Raw genomic sequence first — 21536 nt, forward strand, 5'->3', positions numbered from 1 at the left:
AACCAAAAAAAAAAAAAAGAAAAAACAACAACAACGACAAAAAAACCACCACTATTTCTTAGCCACTTCTGAGAAATCATTTCCCTCCAATTGAAGCCAATCTTCTGCATCGTACCTTATCCCCTCAAGGGCCCTGCAGAAATAATATGCCATGGGTGCCATGCACAAGTGGCTCGCCTTCGCCTGGTCTGTCCCACTCAGCTTTGCCTTTGCTATTGACAAAAAGTCATTACAAAAAGGTCAAAATAACAAATGGCTGGAATATTAGATGAAGATATTTTCTAGTCAGGAGATCCATTTTCACTGCAACATAAACACTAACATATGCTACAACATACCCACAACAAGAAAGCTAAATGTTAGCTTCTACATAATAAAAATACAAATTTGCCAAAGGTCTGCGCGCACTTACATAAACCAACAGCACGTGAGCTGGGAGTCTCACACAAGTGCTAGAGCATATGGCGAACTGCAGTGGGAAGCAAGGCAGGCCATTAGGCCTTTAGATTAATTGTGATTATTTACATGCTTGCCTTCTATTCTTCCTCTCCCTTTTCATTCTCTGTAACACGCTCCCAGGCTCCTGAAATTAAAGCAAGTCGGTATCACTGTGCAGCACTGCCCTGTGCTGAGCTGGAAGGGGCCCTGAAGATCCAGCTCCCTGAATTTGCATGCCAATGGTGGAACCCGAAGGGGTGACGGATCAGCTGCAGTGTATTTTATGGGCCCCCTTGGTCTCCCTGCTTATCCCCGGGAGGGAAGACAAGCTCTGGTAGGTCTGGTGGGCCACCTCCGCTGGGTGTTGATCTACAGCCCCCGAGCAGAGGAAGCCGCACCGCTGGGGGACACGAACAAGCAGCAGCAGATGGGAGCAGCCCAAGCGCAGGTGCTGGAGCACCTGGGTGAGCCCCAGCTGTCACTGCAGAGCCCCCAGCTCTCTGCGCCTTGCAGCAGGGATGTCACTGGCATCACCGTGGCCAGGCTAGGGACGGCAGACAGATCGCAGCCGAGCTGACCAAAGGGAATTTTGCTTTTCAAAGCACACTGAGAGGATATCTGCAATGCAGCTCCAGCATGCCAATGTATTTAATGAACCAGCAGCACAGTGGTTTCTGTGTCATTTGTGCTAGCAAATTGTTTCCCCTGATTTTTTTTTCTTTTTGCTTTAATCGCTCCAGAGGTCTGTGCGCAGGAGAGGTGCTCCTGGTGCTCGTGGCTGAGCCGGGGCGTGTGAGCTGGCTTCGGTCCGCCACTGCAGCTTTCAAAACAAGGGAAAGGTAAAACTGCAAGCAGTCCAGCAGCAGCAACCAGATGGGAGCAGCCCCAACTTGGCAGATATGGCTCAGCCTCCACCAGCTGCCCCAGGCATGAAAGGGGGCAGCCAGAGCCTACCCAGCGCTGCGCCGGGTGGCTCCGTGGGTAAACAAGCCAACCTGGCTGAGCAGGCCCAGCTGTGCAAATGCAGGCAGCTGCTTTTCTCCATCCTGCCAGGCTTTCGGAGCTTGCTTCACAACACGGGCTGGCCGCAGCACCTGTCATCGCACATTAAAGCGGGGAACATTTGGAGGACGGAGTGAAACCAAAGCCGCAACCCGAGCAGTGCCGTGCTGTCCCCCTGGGGTGCTGCTGAGCAGAGCCCGCTCCGTGCACGGCCAGCCAGGCTGCTGCAAATCGGGCACTGCTCTTCCAGGTGTGCCCATGTGCAACCGTCATGCGATGGAGGAACAGTGTTGGGACCTTGCTGTAACCACCAGCAGATGTCAGCTCCTGCCCCTTCCACCCACACAGCCCCAGGGAGAGCACCAGCTCCAGCTCAACATCAGCCCGCTCGTGCAACTCCAGCTTCCCAAGTACTTTCTTCCCCTCTTCCTCCATGCATATACTCAGAGAGATACCTATACAGATATATATACTTCAAAAGCCTACTGATTTAGATGGATGCAGGCTTAAAATCAATTCCTGAGCCTATGGTCTAACCACACCTTTGTTTGGCTTCTAACGGAAAAGTCAGCAGTAAAACTAAAAGTGTTGTTAACTTCCAAACGGCGTTTTCTGTTGTTTTATGTTTGGCATAACCGACCAAATGGGACATGTTCACTTTTAATGGCGGTTTTATTTATTTTTCCTACAGTATTTCTTTAGCACTTTTTCCTTTTATATGACATATTAATACATAATTCAGTGGTTTTATACCTCCCTGCACAGTCTGCATGATTTCTTGTGCTATTGAACAGTACTATTTATGACCAAATGGCCAAAATGTCCCTTTTTATTAATCTTTTTTGGTCACGGGTTTGCTTGTTTGTTCTTTTGTTTCCTTGCTATTTTCTAAGCCTGCCACAGTGCTTAACTCCCCAGCTTCCTCGCCCAGCACAGCGCACCCCAAAGGGTCAGAATTTGCAAGCGTACCGAGAAAAGTCAGGCAACTGACAGAGGCTGAAAATATAGCAGAGACGTCGACGTGCACAAAGCTGTTTTCAGTAAAATATTTTCCTGCATCGCTGTGACACATAAGGTGACACACAAGAGCACGAAAGCCACACACCCCCTTTAATTCTGGGGAAAAGTTTTAGCTCCACATTCAATGAAAGCACCACCCTAGTATATTTGGAAGGAGCTGGGACATGTACTTAACACCTCCCATGTGTCCTGCTCCTTCCAGGACATGCCTCTCCCATTAGCCTTCCTTAACACCCAGGGCACCCAACCCCTTCACCACTGGTGCACAGCACCGCTGCTCACTCATTGTTGAGGACCAGAACCTCCATCACCCCTCCCAAAGCCACCACCCAGGTGCCAGCCCCCTCGACCTTGCCAGGACACTGAAACCACAGTAATACCCGGGCTATGAGACCAGCCTGGAGGGCAGGTAGCTGGACTCCATGCAATAGCTTCAGTACAAAGAAAACAAGCAGTATTTCCTTTGTAAACATTTGTTTCAAGCATGTCCCACTTAGTTTTAAGTACCTAGGGTGCACTTTTTAATTGACTAATTACTTTATCCATAGGTTAAGCACTCACTGGATCCAATCATTATCGTCAGCACACAGTCAGTAAGTACATGGTGTATACCCTTAAATGCCATTTCTGGGATATTTTCCACTTGTACATCCTTCTCAGGCAGTAACAGAGGACACGAAGACCTTCATTAGCTCTTTGATGGGCTGCAGACATCCTGCTTGTTAGTCTATTATCTAACTGCTTATCAGTCACATTCTCAGGCTCTCATTATTTTACTTTCACACTGCCGTAATTAGCCTCTCTATTTTTTGGGCATTTGTAGCCCTGCTTCAGCCTACACACACAGATAGTACAGGAAGGAAGTTCAAATACTGATGCCACAAATGCAAACCTTTGAAAGGTGACCTGTACAGGACTGCTTATAAAAGAAGCTGGGAAGTTTCTTTTGTGTTTGTTTTCATTTCCTTAGGGTATAGGCTGCTGCTTCTCCTCCAAGCTCTCTGAACATAGCCAGGGAACAAATCCTGCTCACCTACCTGGTGCAAATCATTTCATTGATACAAGGTAACTGCTCACAAAAGGTGAGCAGGTTTCAGAAAGATCCAGGTAAGGACGACGCTTACTTCCTTGTTCCATTCTTTACAGACATCCCCTCTGTCATATTAAGGCATGGTCCCAAATGCTGCTCTTTGCTCCTCAAAACGTACCCTCCAACCTAGAGGCAACAAGAGGGATCAATTGGAAAAAAATAAGATGAAATTTAGTCCATTGCTTCTTCTGAGGTCCAGGGTTTCTTGTTACAACCAGGCTGTTATGGTAAGACATGCAATGGTGACAGCAAGAACGAACATCCGAGGAGGACTTCGTTTATTGTCAACACACAAGGAGCTGTGGCTTTCCGATTTGACTATGGCCACCAGAAATCCCCCTCAGTTTCTTGTGGAACAACAGCAGAACTAACAAGCAAAAGACACTGCTGCTAAGGAACAGGTTCATCAGCAGCACTGGAAAGTCACAGTAAACGATACGCCCAGCAAATCAGGAGCAGCCATTTTCTCACAGATATTGCTCTTCTAAGGAGGCTGGATCCTTGTCAGTTCTTAGCCGTCACATTGCCAACATCTTGCATCTTCCTTTTGGCTCTACTGACTTATTTTGAAGAAATTTCCAAGTTTTCCCCATATCTCCCCAGATCCCAGTAACCTGTTCTCAAAGTAGCTTTCCTCCCTCCATGCCAACCACCTGCATCTTTCAGTGCAAATCATCTCCCCGCACTTGAGCTCACCCCACTTCACGCAATTTTATGAACTGGTATTTCTTTTATTTCCCTCCCTGTGAAATTGAAGCAACCTCCAGCTCATTTCACCAGCTATGTTCCACCTTATTCAGCAGTAAGCACCTGCCAGCACAGACGATAAGGTGTGGAATATAGATAAAACCATGAGATTAATTCAGTTTTACTTCTCTGTATTTCAAGAAAACAAACCATATATAGTATTTCATTTATATATTGCATCCTCCCTACCATGCTCACAGCTATCTTGCTATTGTTAATACTATCAAAGCTAGTGACTTATATCTGGGCATCCCAGCTCACATTTTAAATGCTTTTTATGAAAGCCTCATGCATATCTATAATTATGGTCTGCCAGGGAGATCTCCATTAAAAATATTACTTCCAGGGGATTCATAACTCTGCCATAAAAATTTGCCCCAGGCTGAACACAGCTGAAAGGTATTCCTTTTCTCACACCAGTACTATGCAGGAACAGAGTATTAGCCTCAGTTTATCACCGCTTCACCTTCCGTATATTGCTAGAGAGTATGAGCAGTAGCGCAGGCAGCAACCCTGCAGCGGGGTGCCCACTGCCTTCCCTTCTGTGACCGTGCTCTCGGACTCACGTATCTTTGCCCCAGTTTTGCTGCTGAGGCTTAAGACTGTGGAGGTGAGTCGCCATGCCTTAGATTGAAATGCAATGTAAAGTTTTAGCAAACGTGATGCCAGCTCTTTTCAAGAGTGACAGAAAACAAAACGGTTTTGTTTTGGCAATGGCCTCTCCTTCTTGCCTGCCTCCTCCCCAGGTGCGGGACTGCTTTGCTGAGAGCCCTGAGCAGTCTCCCTGTTTTACTGCTGGGACCAGTTGGCTTGACTGAAAGAAAAGAAAAGAATCACCCAGGAATGAGAGGTGCCTTTTGCTATTACCGTGAAAATCCACACACATTTGGCCAAGTTATAAACCACAGGTGGTCACTAACTGTGTATTCCTCATTTTCTGGATGCCTGACTTGAAACCCTGGGGGCTGATTTGCAAAGTGCTGAGTGCTGGAAGCTGTAATTGAAGTCTCTGGGAGCTGTGCTTTGAACATATATTGAGCCATAAAAACACTAAGTACTCAGAAACATCAAACTGGCACCCCAAAATCAGTGGGTCCTTTGACCTTCATCTCCCTGTGAGTCAGCTCCTCATCTGTAAAATGGGAATACTGTCACCCTCTTGTCTCACAGGGGTGCTGTGAATTCAGATCCGTGAGTGTCTATAAAGCACTCAGACGCTCCGGTAAGAGCATAGCTGAAACACCCAAGAGCAAACCAATAATTTTGTATTCCGTACACTGTTTGGATGGTGTGAGGTAAATAAGGCCTGGGCCACACTTTGAGTGATACGGCCAGATGTCTCTGAGCATCATGCAGCAGGGGAAAAAAAAAAAAAGAAAAGAGAGAGAGAGAAGTAACTCGTGTAATTAAAGACTGCCTTGTAATATGCACACAAGGGACCGGAGTTGCGGTTATGTGGGCAACTTTAGCTTTGGCATTTCCAGAGCAAGAAAAATAACATTGTTACTGAGGGATGGCGTACAGTGAATTGCTGACACTCAACGCTGTGCAGGAGGTAGGTGAAAAGTGCAATGATAAATATATCTCACAAAACGTGAGAGTTAAAGAACATTATTCAGGTGGCAAAGCAGAGTTAAGACATGCTGGAATGAAGGATGGCTGCAGAGCCTTTACTCACCGCCTCTGCATTAGGACACTGCTCTTAATTACATAACCGTATATTTTGCCTGGGAAACCCTTGCCTCAGCACAGACCACATTTCTTCAATATTTTGTTTGTATTCTTCTATGTACTTGCCTTGCTCTCACCCTGGTGCACATTATTCAGTCCCTGCTATGAAGACAGAACTATTAACTTCTGTGTGAGTTCCTTATGGCTCCAGCACTAATTCACAGTTAATTTACTTCCACGGTACATAGAGGCAAGTCACGGGGATATTAAGTCAAAAGCAGCCACTAATTTGGGTCTCAATTTGATTTTTCAGAGGGGGTGGAAGGCTTTGCCAATCGATGTCTTGGCTATTTACTGATAGCAGACAACTCCTGAAATTCAAAGCCCCAAGATGCTGTTCCAGGTACTCAGGAGCAGTGAGGGAGGCATTTGCTGTAATGAACACAGAGAGCTCCGTATTTACTGACACAGCACGTGATCCTCCTGCTCATTTCTGCTCTAATCCATCCAGTCGCTCCGTCACAGGCGCCCTCTCTTCACCGAGGTACTTCCTTCCTCTGTTCCTCAGGCACTTAAGCACAAGCAATTAATTTCTGCTTGGCAAGCCCAGTTCCCAGCTCTATTCCCTCTGGATTCCCCAAGACCTGCCTGATCCTGCACGTGCTGGCTCAGCCTCCTTCCCAGCAGCTCCTTCTGAGCTCCTTCCCCTCCAGCTGTATTCCTTCTTTGGACTTTGCAAGAAAAAGTCACCAGAATTTAACATGCACTCTTACCATAACCCCACTAAGATTTGTCTTTCTTGAGAGTGATGAACTTCACTCTACAGCAGACATCCAGCAGAGAAATTTCCAGCCCAAATCTATGTTTGGCGGATAAACTAACAAACAAACAGACACTTCTAATAAGGAGAGCCAGACACATCTTGCAGCCTTGCCAGTTATTTACGTGATGAAACCTTCCAAGTTCAAACTGTGCTGTAAAAAGCCGATTTTGGAACACACTTTATTTTGGAACAAATCATAAGTATAAGAAGTATCAGAAATAGCGTATTTCACCTTGTGAACAGATCCAGATTCTTTACTGAGCTTTAATACTTTACTATTGCACAGTGTGCCTGGAGTGTCCTATATATAACACGTGGGGAGAATTGTTGCCTCTCTCATTAAGTGGCTGAAAAAATAAAATAAAATAAAAATTCAAAAGTAGGTTTTCATCAGTAGCTTTGACTTAGCCAGATGACATGAATGATTCCAGACGACTCTGGAGGGCAATGCCAATGTTTTACCCCATGCCAAACTGAACATACCTGAGCATTTCTGAATGGATCCGTATGCTACAGATGCTGTAAGCTACACTGCGACTTTCCAGTTAGCTAAAAAAGCCTCATGTATTAACTTAACAAGTTGTTTTCCAGATGTCATTGTGGTCCATATTCAGCTATTCCGACAGAGCACAAGTGCAATACTGGCAAAGTACTTGAGACGAGTTTGAGAGGGAGGAAAAAAAAAGTCCAGGTTGTTTTATTTTTGAGACAAAGGATAATTAGAGCAATGCCAAACTCCAGGCTTAAACTTTTCACAAGTGCCAGTACGACTTCCTGTTCTGTTTGGATCCACAAGGAAGAGTCAGACATCATCTCATCCCTGTCTAAGCTTCTCTCTCTTAATTTCATGTTTTCTGTGGGAAAGATGACCTTCAGGTCCCAAAGGGAAATTCCATCAAAACCGAGCCTGAAGGCAACCCTTCGTGGCCTTCACACGTGGGTGGGGAAAGGCTCAGACCCAACCAGGCTCCATCTACAGCGACAAACTGGCCAGAGACATTTGTTTGGCGGATCAAAGTGGTAAGAAATGCCTCAAACTGGGTCAGTTCCTGGTACTTCCAGCCACATTACAAATATTTTACATGATTCTGGTCTTCCCTACACCAAACAATTACACCAAGTCTGGAAGCAGTGGCCAGGCAGCAGGGCCAGGTGTCTATTAACCCCACCCTTGGCTTTGCCTTATCTTATTTGGTGTTCAAATGGGAAATGCAGGTGAGAGCCAGCAGGCACAGGGGAACAGCTTGGTGCATCTGCACAGACTGATGTGATCTGATGGCAGAGAAATAAATACTTAATGGCAAGCTGATCAGGAAATCCAGCTTTCTGACTTTCTTCTATTTCCTTAGTTTCTGCTCTCGATAAATTGGGTACTTATCCCCATTATTGCTGCTTCCATGTTCTTATGGTTCAATGCAAACCACGTCTTATCAGTTGCCTGCTACTTATTCAAGTTACACGAGTCCCACCGCTCTGGGGCTTGTTAGATAAGGACAGAAAGGAAAGTGGCCTCAAGAAAAGTGCAAAATGCAAAACAAGCAGATGTTTTGATCAACCATTTCCTCGCTTTGTAGAAAATAGTTGCCCCTCTACCCTCCACCCCGTCAGAATTCAACTTTGGAAATACAGATTTCACAAAAGGACAACATTTAAATAGTCAACTGTCTTGATGTTTCACATCTCCAGGAATGAGCTGTTGTTTTTGTTATACTTATTATACCACATCTGTCTTCTAAATTACAGGGCAACAGGGCTTTTACCATAAATTATAAGCAACTATAAGTAATTTTCCTGAATTTTACAAGTGAAAATGTCACCATCCCTTTATCTCAGTCTCTGGCATGTATACTGATGTATATACTCAGGGAAAAGAAAAAAAGAACAAGCACTCGGTCATTGGAACAAAGACGAGCTGCTATTAACATTACTTTCAGACTAAGCAGAAGTTTGTGATATCAGATGCCGTTCCCTTTACTCCATCCCCTGCTCATATCATGTAGAGGTGGCATCAGTCTTGCAACAAAAAAAAGGGGGGGGGGGGAGGGGAGGAGGGCAGAAAACACCACATCCTTGAGACAAATTTTACAGCACTCTGAATGATATGTGTGCTTTTTATGTTTATGAAACCACCATCTAGCGAAAAATAGCAGCCTAATATTTTGACACGAAGGTCATTTGAAAGTTTTACTGCCTGCAAGCCTGATCCATTTTGTTGACAAAAGGCTCTCTCAGGGCTCTTTAAGGTGCCCCAGCCTGCTCGACTTTCTCTCTGTCTAGCATTTCTATTTCCCCTACTCACCCCCTCCCACCAGACTAATTACCAGCTCATTAAGGCTGTCCTAATGAATTATGTTACAGCATTAAGAAAGAGCTTGGAATAAATGCCCATTTAGGTCTGGGAGGAGGGACAGAGAGATTACTACTTTTGTCAACCTTGCCAGTTGAAGCTAACTTGATCTGACCACACAACACCCAGACCTTTTGCCTCCCTCCCCCCACAATCATAAATATTTCAGCTGAAATGAATTTTAGATTGATATAAACATGCTCTTGGGAGGAATTGGCTTCCTAATGCCACGGAAAGAGAAATGCTCAGGAAGGTTATACCGTGTGTGCCTGAGCTTATGCTCCCTGAACTGCACTGGGAAGGGCTGAGGACTGTCAGGGAGGTGGAGGCTGCTTCTGCCCTTGTTCAGCGTGGTCAGACAGCAAGGCAAACAGACTGGGTGCTGGCCATTTATTAATTAAAAGTGCCTCTGTTGTATTTTGGGTAACTTCTGACATCAGGCAGGACGGCCTCCATGTAATGACCCTCCTCAGCACACAGAGAAATCATTGCTGTTCCTCACCGGGAGGAGCCGTGCGGGCTCACCAAGAGCCCCCTGCTCAGCACAGGGGGCACGGGTGCTCAGCGCCCAGGCCAGGGCTGGACTCAACACACCGGTTGCCCAGACTTGAAGCTCTACGTATATATAGTCTCTTTTTGGAAAAGCAGATCTTGTATTTTATTAGTGTCTCGTTATTCTCCTGTTGAACAGGTATATAGGGATAGCTGGGCCTTTGTCTCTGGCTCTCTGGAGGGATTTTACTCTCTGGAATATGTTTGCTCTCCTCCTCGTGGGGCCGCCTGATGGAAGCAGATGTACCTCACTGCAGAGCAAAAGCAAACACGATGGTGCAAAAAGTCTTTCCCTGAGACAGAAAGATCCAAAAACATACATGGTGCTATAAATTGGCCCAAATTTCCTCCAAGTACACTACCCAGATTCATTTTCACTATATGCACGTGATGTTTTCAATTACAATCAAGGTAGCAGTTTGCACACTTTTTGAAGCTGGGTCTGTAACTGGTAAGTGTATGCTAAGTATACAAATTAGCATAAGATAGCTGAACTTGAGACAGGGAAGAATTTGTTCTATTCTCCTGGAATCATCTATTTTTTGAGAACTCTAATTACTTTCAGGTTTCGGTGAAGAATCATTAAAAGCAGATTAGTTAATACACAGTAGCCTCTGTATTATTGTATTTTATTCCAAATACTTCTTCAGAAGAAGTCTAAGATCATATTTTCCCCACAGACAGCAGAAAATGCTCATTTTTAGGGAAATCTTTGAACTGTGCCATATTGCATTTTTAATGGATTCATTAGCACCAAGCAAGAGTAAATATACACGCAAGCCTGTGAGCTGACATTTCCATGCAGACCTCAAAACCTTTTTTAGCAGCAAAGGCAATAATTTAAGCTGTCTCTTGAAATAAGAGGCCACACCAATCTAGAATTTTTGTACTTTAAAACCTGTCAATAACTGACTACTCTTTAGCAAGTGCTAAGCTGCCTCTAGGCAGCCTGCGCACTTAAATGCAGCTACTTTCTGGCCAGAAACAGCCTGCAATGCTTTTTTTTTTTTAATACACACGTGCGTGCACACACACACCAGGTTTTAAATGTTACAAGCTAACCCTTACTTTATGCCTATTCATCATCTTCTGCTCATAAAATTTACTAATACTTGCACTCGTGTGTACAACTCCACGCATTATGTAGACACGTGCATACCTGTTGTATATATAAACAGAAAATACTAGAGACATTTTCCTTGCCATGAGGGAACCTAGCAGCCAAGCAGTAGATTATTCTTATCACTCTTCTGCAGTAAAGCAGGAGAGAGAAGGCGAGAGCACAGAAGGCAATTTCTGCCAGAGCAGCAGATGACAGAGTTGTTACAGGACAAACAAAAAAATATATAAAAAAATATATATATATAAAAAAACTTTCCTCAACACATTTCTCCCTCATCCCACGTTTCTTAATTTTTATTTAACTTCGGCCTTTCTTGTCTTCTTTTTTTCTTTCTGCCTCCTTTCAAAAAACAAAGAAGCAGCTGATCGGGAAGGGGAGGAGTGGGGGCAGTCTTCTTATCCTCTCTCCCCCCTCCACGGGGTAGGCACAGGCATGCCTGCGGTGGAGCGACAGAGGCTGCCCGGCCCCTGACAGCGAGGCATGCGGGTGAATTGGGAGGCAGCAGTATCGGCTGGGGCCATCGGCACGTCCCGCTGCCTATCAGTACTGTGCCTGGCAGCTGGGGAGATACATTTAGATAAAGCAGCCAGCAATCGTTGATAACAAGTCCCTCAAATGTCAGGCAGCACAAAGGGCAGCATTGATTGCTGCTGTGCAGCCCGCCTTTCCTTTTCTTTGGTGCTCTATTTTTCCCCCTCTTTTTAATATAGCAAAGACTCTGGCTGGGATAATCTGCCTGCAGAAAAGGCCATTGTGCTGCTACATGCATTGTGTTATTCACTAAATAGAATTTATCAATGTTTCTCGGATTCCTTTTCCTTTCTCTTCTCTTTCCCTCCATCCTCGAGCTGCTCCCCAGCTTCTTCTCATAGGTGGTCCCTATCCAGCAAAGGACAGACAGCAAGCCCTGGATCATACATATGGACTCTTTGAAACCTATGGTATAGATTTCCTCTTCTCTCCCCCGCGGCTTTGGATGGGTGCCTGAAACCAACACATATCTTGGCTTTCATTTACTCTGACATGGAACAGATAGAGCTGACATTTTGGAACAATTTCACCCCCAAAGTTGAGTCTGTCTGAAAATGCCAAGTATTTTGAATTTCAGGGGTTCAACATGTTCTCACATTTGAGGTACCCAGGTCTAGCCCTGGCAACATACAAAGCTCAAAGCCAGTTAACCCCAAGATACATAACCACCTTTGGCAAAGGTGCCCAGGAGCAGCCCAGGTCCTGCCCAAGACAGAGCCCAGACTTCATGGTGGGAAGCAGCTCCAGAATACACGCAGTGTAAAGGGAGAAACCGAGGGGGCCTGCAAGAGTAAGGGTTTCCTGTGCTCCAGTTGTTGATGTCTAGTGGTTTTCTTCAATTTTTCATCCTCAGCCTTTTATTCCAGAAAATGGGGATGACATATTGTCCATTCACACAACCCAGCAGCCCCACTGTGCAGCAGCAATCACCAGCAGGCCCCGGGAAATTCAAGCAGTGACACGTTGTCCAGGGCTGTCCTCTCTCTCACCACAGGTCCCTTCTTCTCCACACGCCATGGAGAAGGGGGAACCAGTCTGCAGCACAAGAAGGGGCCTCAGCACTCCGGCGCGCTCTCTGCATTCATATCAATGCTCCCCCTCTGGCTGTCTTTTAAACTGATGTGAATTTAAAGCCAAATCTTTGCTTCAGTAATGAACAGACTGTTCTCAGCTATTAAAAAAAAAAAAAAAAAATTACAATCCCTGACACTTCATAATCATCATTTTAATTATTATAATTTTAGAACTCATACTTCACCAATAATAGGGCTCAAACAAAAAGTGTGGTATCCCCAGAGAGATAAATGACAATGGGTTTTGTCTCATATGCTTGCTATAATTATGATTATTTGATCTGATGCAGTTTTACGCTTTTATGGTTGCGGCAGTGGCGTTCTGAATGCAAACCTCTCTAAGGGTCTTTCTGAGGCCTGGAGGACCAGGCCCGGCTCGCCACACAAAGCCATGTCTACTGCTAGAGCTCTCGGCCTGAGCCACGGAGCTGGCCACAGAGGTGGCCACAGACTGCAGTGGGCTTCCCTGGGCAGCAGCTGCTCTGCAGGGAGAGCGGGATGCTCCTAGGGAGGGCGCTCAGTGCTGACAGCCTTACCAGCTCCCAGACGCTGTGTGCGGGATGCGTCCTCCAGGGGAGGGATGACATGGGCTGGGAGCAATGCCTTGTTCTGTGTTTACCAGGACAAGTCAACTTGACACCTGTCCTCCATCAAACCAAAGGTCTGCCTCTCCTGATAGCTGGCCCTACACTGACAACAGCGGCAGCAGCTGCCTGGGGAAGAGCACAGGAATTAGGGGGTGGGTGGGAGCACAGGGGCAGACATGGAGTTGTGCCTCTGTGCTGCATTGTCCCACTGTCCAGCCAGAGATTGTACTTGCAGTTCTTTTTAGGGCTGCTTAGCAGCAGTGCCTGATAGTTTGCCCTAGCATTTTTGAAGGCAGCTTTGAAGTACAAGTATAGTAAAGTGTTTCCCTTTTTAAAAATAAACACTAGTATTTTTGATATAAAAAGGGATTGTTGACAGAAAAGGAAAAAAAAAAAAAAAAAAAAAAAAAAAAGGATTTCTCCCTGGAAATGGGGGTTGGCAGTTCCTGTGGCACAGCAATCTTTCATACTTTTTCCTTCAAGCCTGCAAGTGAAGGGGACAGGAGAGAGTTTGTCTTTTCAGAAGCAGCTCCTTTGATCAGAGTCATTCACTCTGGAGAATGGAATATTGAATTCCTTTTGCAGTCAGGCTGTGTTTAAGCGCTTTTGAGTCTGGCTGCAGTTTGTGGACTTTGTGAAACATGAGTATCCCTCCTGCCTCCCCTCTGCCTTTCTTCCCTGACATAGGGATTTTCAAAGGGCATTGCACTGCCTGACCTGAGAAACAGGGTGTTCTAAAACATCCCTGGCCATTTATAACTCACACATCGTTATGCAGGGAAAGCTGGTGGAAATACTGCAGTTCTTGATTTGGGGGACCCTATTGTCACCCCAAGCTCATGGGCAGAAGGTGCAGGAGGGGGAAAGTAGTAGATGTGTGGCTCAGGTTTAAATTCAAGAATAATCTCTGTCACTAAAGTGAAAGGAACAGAAAAAAAAAAAAAAAAAAAACACTGTTAAACTCTTATGATTCAATTTTTGGCAACGGCCAGTATTTTCAATTATCCTGAGTGCCTGTTAATGCTGATATAAAAGTCTGCTGTTTTTTCCATTGCAAACCACAAATTTCAAGAGTGCATAAAACTCCACTTTGCAAATGCTTGGCCTGAAGTGAAACTTGGCAGATAAAGGTCTTATAATAATCTTTGTTTAAAACAAAGTTAATTAAATCTGGGTTTAAGAAGAGTTTTGACCATTTTCAAGTTACAGAATAATGCCAGGACTTAATTGCACCTCTTATCCAAAAATCCTCAAGTACCAAGGCATCACTTGAGCTGCAGAGCACATCTGCAAGGTTCATCCCCCCCACCTTACACACATCCCAGAGCAGGAAAGAGCTGGCCTAGGTCTCCCTCACACAAGCTGCTCACAGCCCTTCATGCTCCAGCAGCGACAGCAGACCCACAGCATGGCCTGAGCGACACTAACCCCTCCGTTGCCTAACCCAGAGCACCCCTACAGCACCAAGAGCCACCACATATTCACCGTGTGCTGAACCTCTGCTCTGCACAGCTCCGTTTTTGCCCAGGTGAAACCAAGCACACAGGGTCGATGATAAATCGAGGCCTGGGAGCTTAAATGGTTCAGTTAAATTGCACAGTAAATTAAAGACAGAAAAATCAGGAATATAGTTCTGTTGTGAGTTCCAGTCAACTTCCGTACGAGGGAGGGAGATATTGCTCCAGAGGCTCTCATTTTAAAATGTATCTGTTCCCAAAGCTGAAAAATCTAATCAATTCATCCATACTGCGGACTAATTGCTTTTGCTATTTTGTATTGCAGCAAGGACAGGGAGGGAACAAAAATATATTTGGTCTGCTCAAGAGTGGCTACTCTACTACATGCAACACAGAAAAATGACTGTATTTTATCAAGGCATGAAATTGCTTTAAGAAACAGAAATAAGAAAGAACAGTTAGTGCCAAGAGTGGAAAAAATACTGCCGTGACAAGATGCTTTTTAACTGCACTTAGAACCAAGTTTTATAAGGACAGATCCATCTTCTCCCTGTTTTATAGCTGAGAAAGCTTGAGGAAGCGGTTTTGGCTTGTTTCAAGTCAGGGGCTTAAGAAGTGTAAATTTTAGTCCGAGCTGGCCCCCACCCCATCCCCTTGTGCACACCCAGCCCTCCCGGGTTATCTGTCAGTGAGGCAAACAGCCTGTTGGACCTTTAGCTCTGTAGGCAAGACTACAGCCATGAGAAAAGCCACAAGGATACAGCAGAGTTTTGCACATCGATGTTTACTTATCAAAGAGAAGATAAACACAACATGAAAATTCAGGGAAGATACCAGCAGCCTCCCTGATAGCGCAGGAATACTCAGAAGCCACACTGTGGGATGCAAGACTTTCACAAGCACACTGCCTGACAAAAGCCTCACAAGCACCACTCAGCAAACACTGGGTTATCTAGATTTTGTGTGCCTCCTTGTTTGTGTGTGTTCCCCATGATTCAGCTTCCCTCACTGACAAGGTCTCACGCACAGGCCCCTGTGCCCAAGCTCCTTTCACGACACAGGCCTAAGCAAGTTTGGGTAGGGCAGACCTTTGGGAGCAGTTGATTTCTCCTTCCAGAAATGGCATCTGCTGACATTCGAGAGGCACAAACAATAGTGCCTTGACCAGGAGCTACCTGTGAGGAACAACTACTTCAGTCAGAGCTGTATGAACAGTTTCAGTAACACTATGTAATTACAGCAGTGGACATTCTTAGAAAAAAAATCAATTCTCATGTGAGCTAAACCAGGGCAGGGCCTATTTCTTCATGTGAGTGGGGATCTGGGAGTGCCAACAGTGGTTGCACAGTGAGGAAATGGCTCCTGCGTTAGACCTCCGGGCACTACCATAATACAAGCAACACAAGTAATCCCTGGCCTACCTCTGCACCCAGCGTCAGCAGCCTGTGGTAGGCACACAAAGGCATTGGTAGGATTCAGGGATCTGGACTCATCCATCTTTGGACTTTTTGCAGCATCTCAAAGTTGCTGCTGTGTTTACAATTAGTTTTTTAACCTGTGCCCTTTTCAGCTTTTTCCAGACATCGTTGCACAGCACAGAGGAGGGCCTACTGGAGTGTGGTCCTGGCACCATGCTATGAAGAGGACCCTAGTTTACTGAGCTACTGGCAGAAGGATGGGAGGTTCTAGGAGACACCAGCCCCAAAGGCCCTTCTCATAATATGCAGCAACAGCTAGAGGACTAAGAAGTTTTTCATGAGTTTTTGGGTGGATTTTTTTTTTTTTCTGAGTCCCTGTGGAGTCCTGCTGTCAGATCCTACCAAACAGCACCAGCTACAGGGATTGTACAGTGAGTTACTTTCCACCACAAATCCACTTCCTACTTACCAATGCTGTAGGGTGCTCCCATCCAAGATCTGCAACATGAGGAAATGCCCAACCACCTTTTCTCCCATTGCTCTCATTCTGGGAAAAACTAGGGGCATTTGGGGCATTTCTTCCCCAAAGGGGCATGGGCTTTCATGTTTGGTCTTGGCCTTGTGCCGTATACAGCTAGGCAGGGAAGCATGAGGGATACCAAGTGGCAAGTGAAGCTGTACATGGTTTAGTGAAAGCCCAGCAAAATCAGTCTTAAGACAGTTACTAGAGGAAGAGCTCACCTTTCCCATCACAGATCACTCTACATAAAACAAGTCCTGAATGAATCCAGAACAACTTATATAGCCCAAATGCATGGGGGTACGTACCTGCTATGTGTAGATATCCAAGATACTCTTATGCTGTGAGGCTACTTGCAGACTCAAAGTGTACACTCACACTCCAAACGCCAATACAAAAGGAGAGGCAGGTATTTGGAAACGTTCTATTTTGTCTTTGAGCACATAGCCATATCAGGATATAGATAACCATGAGAAGCAGTCAAGAGCACCATTGCTTATTAGCAGTTTCTGACGAGGTATATCAAAGTATTATTTATGGTCTAAAATTATGCAGGATCTAACAAGAGAGAGAGAGGAAAACTATACCTCTACAGGTTCTCACAGTTGGCAATTAGGCGTGTGGCAACAGGGGATTATGAAAGTTATGAAAGACTTGATTTGTCAGCTGGAGTGCAGAAAACTTGATAGATTGACAGGGGCCAAACCATTTTTCTTCAGCTAGGAGAGAAAGAAAATAGTGGGAAGTAGCAAATGGAGGGAAAAGGCAGCAAACTTGCCCACTAGGGAGACCTGGAGTCACTAGGAGGCTGAGATCTGTTTTCATTTTGATCCACATGTTTATTCAGAATTTTTTCCAGAGTGGAGGGAACACAAATATAATTTTACCTATTTTCTAGCACTTTACACTGCTCTGGTATTTAAGGTTCTTACCACCACAGTGTCTTTGCAAGAACAGCTGGCTTGGGCTTTCCCCTCACAGGCTTGTTCACTCCCTCTCTACCCTTCCACCATTTGAGGAGCTGTCACCCCCTCCCTCACTGCAAGGGAAGAAACTCCTTCCCAGACGAGCAGGGGTCTGACATTCTGTTTCTGTCTCTCCTCTGCAACGCAAGGGCTAGGCATTGGAAACAAGGTGCTAAGATCAATTGTATGAAGAAGGGAGGGAAGAAAATATTCACAAAAAAAAAAAAAAAAAAGGCAACTTTAACAACGTCCCTCCCCCCCAAATCCAAAGAAGGATACATTTTGCCTCACTTATTATAAGTTGGTAAAAATGCTAGTGTTTGTAGACAGACCATGCTTTCGTAAATGTGTATTATAAGAGAAATATTTTTTTCATGTCTAATCAGGGTTGATTTAGAAAGCAGTCAGCACGCTTCTGTGTCTCCCAGCCTCTTCTTGAATCTGATACCTAATCCAAGTCTCAAACACAGAGAGGTAGAATGCCAATGATTCAGGTAAAAATGCAAAAAGCAGCGGTAGCTCTTGCCTCTGGCACTGTAGAAGTCGAAGCACTGTAGCAGATCCTACCACCTAATGAGTAGGAAGAAGGGGAGCTCTCACCTCTGAGATACAGACTTCCTTAAAAGATTTGGCATCAAGGCTGCAGCTCCCAGGCAAGAATCCGCTCTCGACCCCCCTCAAGCAACTGGATGAAGCCAAGCTTTGAATGTCAGGCCCTGTCATCGTAGACACAGCACAAATGCCCTGCAGTAATGCCACCACCAAGGCAGCACTCAGTTGTCAGAACACCAGCCGCACATTTCATAAGAAAACCAGTAAATATGACAGCACTTGAATATGAATCTGGAGACAAAGCAGAAACTGCAATTGATTGAGAACATGCAAGTCAAGACTGAGAAAAATAACAGTTTTCAGAGGGCTTTTTAGTACAGATGCAGTAACTCATTAGGTGTCACGAAGATGAAGGACTCAGCACAAGCTGCAGCAAGGCTGGACTTGGAAGCAGCAGCTCAAAAATGAGCAACACGGCCAGCACTGGTCTGTGAGTAGTCCTGCCCAGACACCCTCCTCAGCAGAGGCTTTTTGGTCACTAGGGGCAAGACTCCCCTCAGTTATCTAACTATACAAAGGATAACCATATAACTATACGCAAGTCATCTAAAGCTTTCTTTGCAGTTAGAGCAAGCCACATTTGGGTGACAAACCATCCCGCCTATTTTACACATCCTTCTACAGAGTGCTGAGCTGCCTTCAGGAGGCACCTCTTTTGGCTATAGAGGGTGCCTAGACAGCTAGCTGAGACCTGATGACTACATTTTAGATGGTAAAAAGCTATTTTAGAGGAAACTAAGGCTAATTGTTGACCCTGCGTTCTGATTGAGTGGTTTCATTGAAATCCGACTCATGTACCACTTTCCCTTATACAAACATCCAGCAGAAAACAAGAAAAACCTATAACCTTACTATAAAGTTAAATAGAGGTTCACCTTTCTGCTTTTTAGTGCTCTTCTGCATTGTTAAAGTTGCAGATTGGGCTATTATGTTCTATGCAATTTTTACTGCTCTGTGTGGAGCTAACCAGCTCTGCACATCAGACATCTAACATATGTTGTTTATGTAACACTTTCAGCTGTGTTGCTACTCTCTCTGAACTGAACAGTTCCCAAAAATTTAGGATCTTGCAAATTGTTCTATCAGGAGGAAGAAATTGGCAGTGGATCCTTGTATCTCTTATAGAAATCCTGCTCCCTGTCAAGGAACACCAAGTCCCATTCGCTGGGTGTCACACGACAGATCATTTCTTCATTTGCATCTTCCTACCATCACACAGCCTTAAAAAGCCTCTATCTCCCCTAGCTGCAATGTCACACAAGTTAGCTGTACCCAAACTTTTCCTCCATGTATTTCTCCCCTGTTGTTTCCGAGTTCAAGTGGTTCTTCTGTGCTATGGACATCTGAAGTGTCCGGGACATTCCCCATAGCCCAGGCACTAACATGCATCTAGACCTCTGCCAGAAAAAGCATCATGATGGTTCAAACATTTCTACTGTTTCAGGAGAGGACTGCAAACGTCCCTAAACTCAAAATAGTTAACACTGTCTCATGTCGTAATCCGAGGCTGCAGTGATGGGAACGTTTTTTTAGTGCGCGTATACATGTGGTCATAGATTGGGTCAAGCTAAACTGGGAACTCTGGATCATTACAATGAACAAGCCAGTAACTAATAATATAAGCAAGACCTTTCCACTTTGATGTCTGTTCATTCTAATACATATTTCCAAGAGAGATGCAGAACAGTTTGGGTTTTATTCAAACCGTATACATTTGGATCCATGTTTCTTTGCCCTGCTGCACCTAGAATACGTAATGAGAAAACCACGTACACCACTATCTCCAGCTTCTTGTCAATGTTACAGGGCACACACAGGGTTACTCATGTCATTGTTATGAAGTTATTAAAACCCTGTGGTACACAGAGGCAGCCTGCAGACTGCTTCTATTTCTGGTACTGGCTTGACATCTTGGGGAAAGCACCGTCCTCTAAGTGGTATGAGGCTCCCACAGAAGCTATGCTGTTATCTTGAACTCACCCTCTCTGAGTAGCGAGTCCCCAGTGGCCACTTGTGGAGGTCTCACAGGTACATTTTTATGTCTTGTAAGAGCATGCCTCAGTAAAACAGGCCTTTGTTCTCAGGACCGGATCTCTGAAAGCAAAATAAAGGATGATGTCCTGGGTGGAGTGAGTCCAGAAAGGCACAGGAGAGCTCTGCTGCCCCTATCTTTATCACTCATTCAGCATGTGCTCCTCTGGAAAGAACATCCAGAAGAGTCTCTCACCCCAGCCAGTAAAGGAGTGCTGCTTATCTACGAAACTGGCTTGAACTTCTAAAGCAAAATTATAAATAACAGGAGAATGTGAACTGAAGGATAAAGAAGCAAGATCCTTTCTACATTTCAAAACAGAGCTGGAATCTTATTAACATTTAAATTAATTGACCATCTAGACTGTGGAATCCTTATGAACTGCTGCACTCTGGGCAGGAATGAATCTTGACCCTCATTACTGAAAGGTGCCCTGCTTATGACAGGGTGCTTGTGAAGCCAGAGAAGCAGATGCTCTCTGAACCAACATCTCTTCTCTGGCTGCCTGCAGTCAGGAGGAACTGAACTTGGTGATCCAGGTGATTTTTGCTCCTTTTATTCTCCTTACTAACAACATTAATATATTGGCAATAACAGCATAAAAAAAAAAAAAAAAAAAAAAAAGGCAAGCTACCAGCACAGCAGTTGGATGTGTCAGCACCCTGCAGTGAGCAGTTATCTGCGTATTTTATATCTAAGGAGATAAATACTCATCCCAGCCTGAACAGCCACCACCCACCTGCAGAAATGCCCCCACCAGAAGTGGGTTCACACGCATTGGGATCACCCTGCCAACAGCAGCACTTCTGCAGTCTCTGCTTGAGATCTGCAGCCTGGCTCTGCTCCTCCTTACCACGGCAGAGCAGGACTGGGCTCTGCACCTCAGCATCTCTCCACCCCAGCGGGGAGAAAAGTTGTCTCTTCCTGACTTAGGATAGGAAACTGCAACAGGCAAGAGACACAGTAGGTGCAAGTATCTTCAGGAAGAAGACAGTGAGACAATCTTGGGAGAGGTGAAACATGGAAGACAAACAGCAACCACGGCTTCTCAAAGCACTCAAAACCCCAAAGACCTTCAAATTCCCCAACATTTCACTCTACCCTCTCTCAATAAGTCCCATTATCTATTCCCAGCCCTTCATTGCTCTAGAAACCAAACTGTTCACATGGAAATTACTTTCAGCCCATTCACATAGGCTGCATTATGCAGCAAACAAGTGCAGAGATCCCACAATGGCTTTCAAATCCTTGTACAGACACCCCCAGTTCTTGAACTTTATCATCATAGAATGAGCTGTTGATCAGCAGAGACTCTTCAGAGTAATCCTCTATCATACAGTAAAGTGGGACACTTCCAGGTACCAGCCCCCACACTCTTCTAGTCTCCTGATGAGGCCCATTGAATGGACATGGCCATAATTCTGTGGCATGGCCAACAGTTTTACCAGTCCAGTAATCTTGTGTTCTAATCACATCTAAAACTGAGGACTCACAAGCACCTTTCATGCGATTATGTCCTTTCTAATAA

Source organism: Oxyura jamaicensis, chromosome 3 (assembly GCF_011077185.1).
Source record: "Oxyura jamaicensis isolate SHBP4307 breed ruddy duck chromosome 3, BPBGC_Ojam_1.0, whole genome shotgun sequence".
NCBI lineage: Eukaryota > Metazoa > Chordata > Aves > Anseriformes > Anatidae > Oxyura > Oxyura jamaicensis.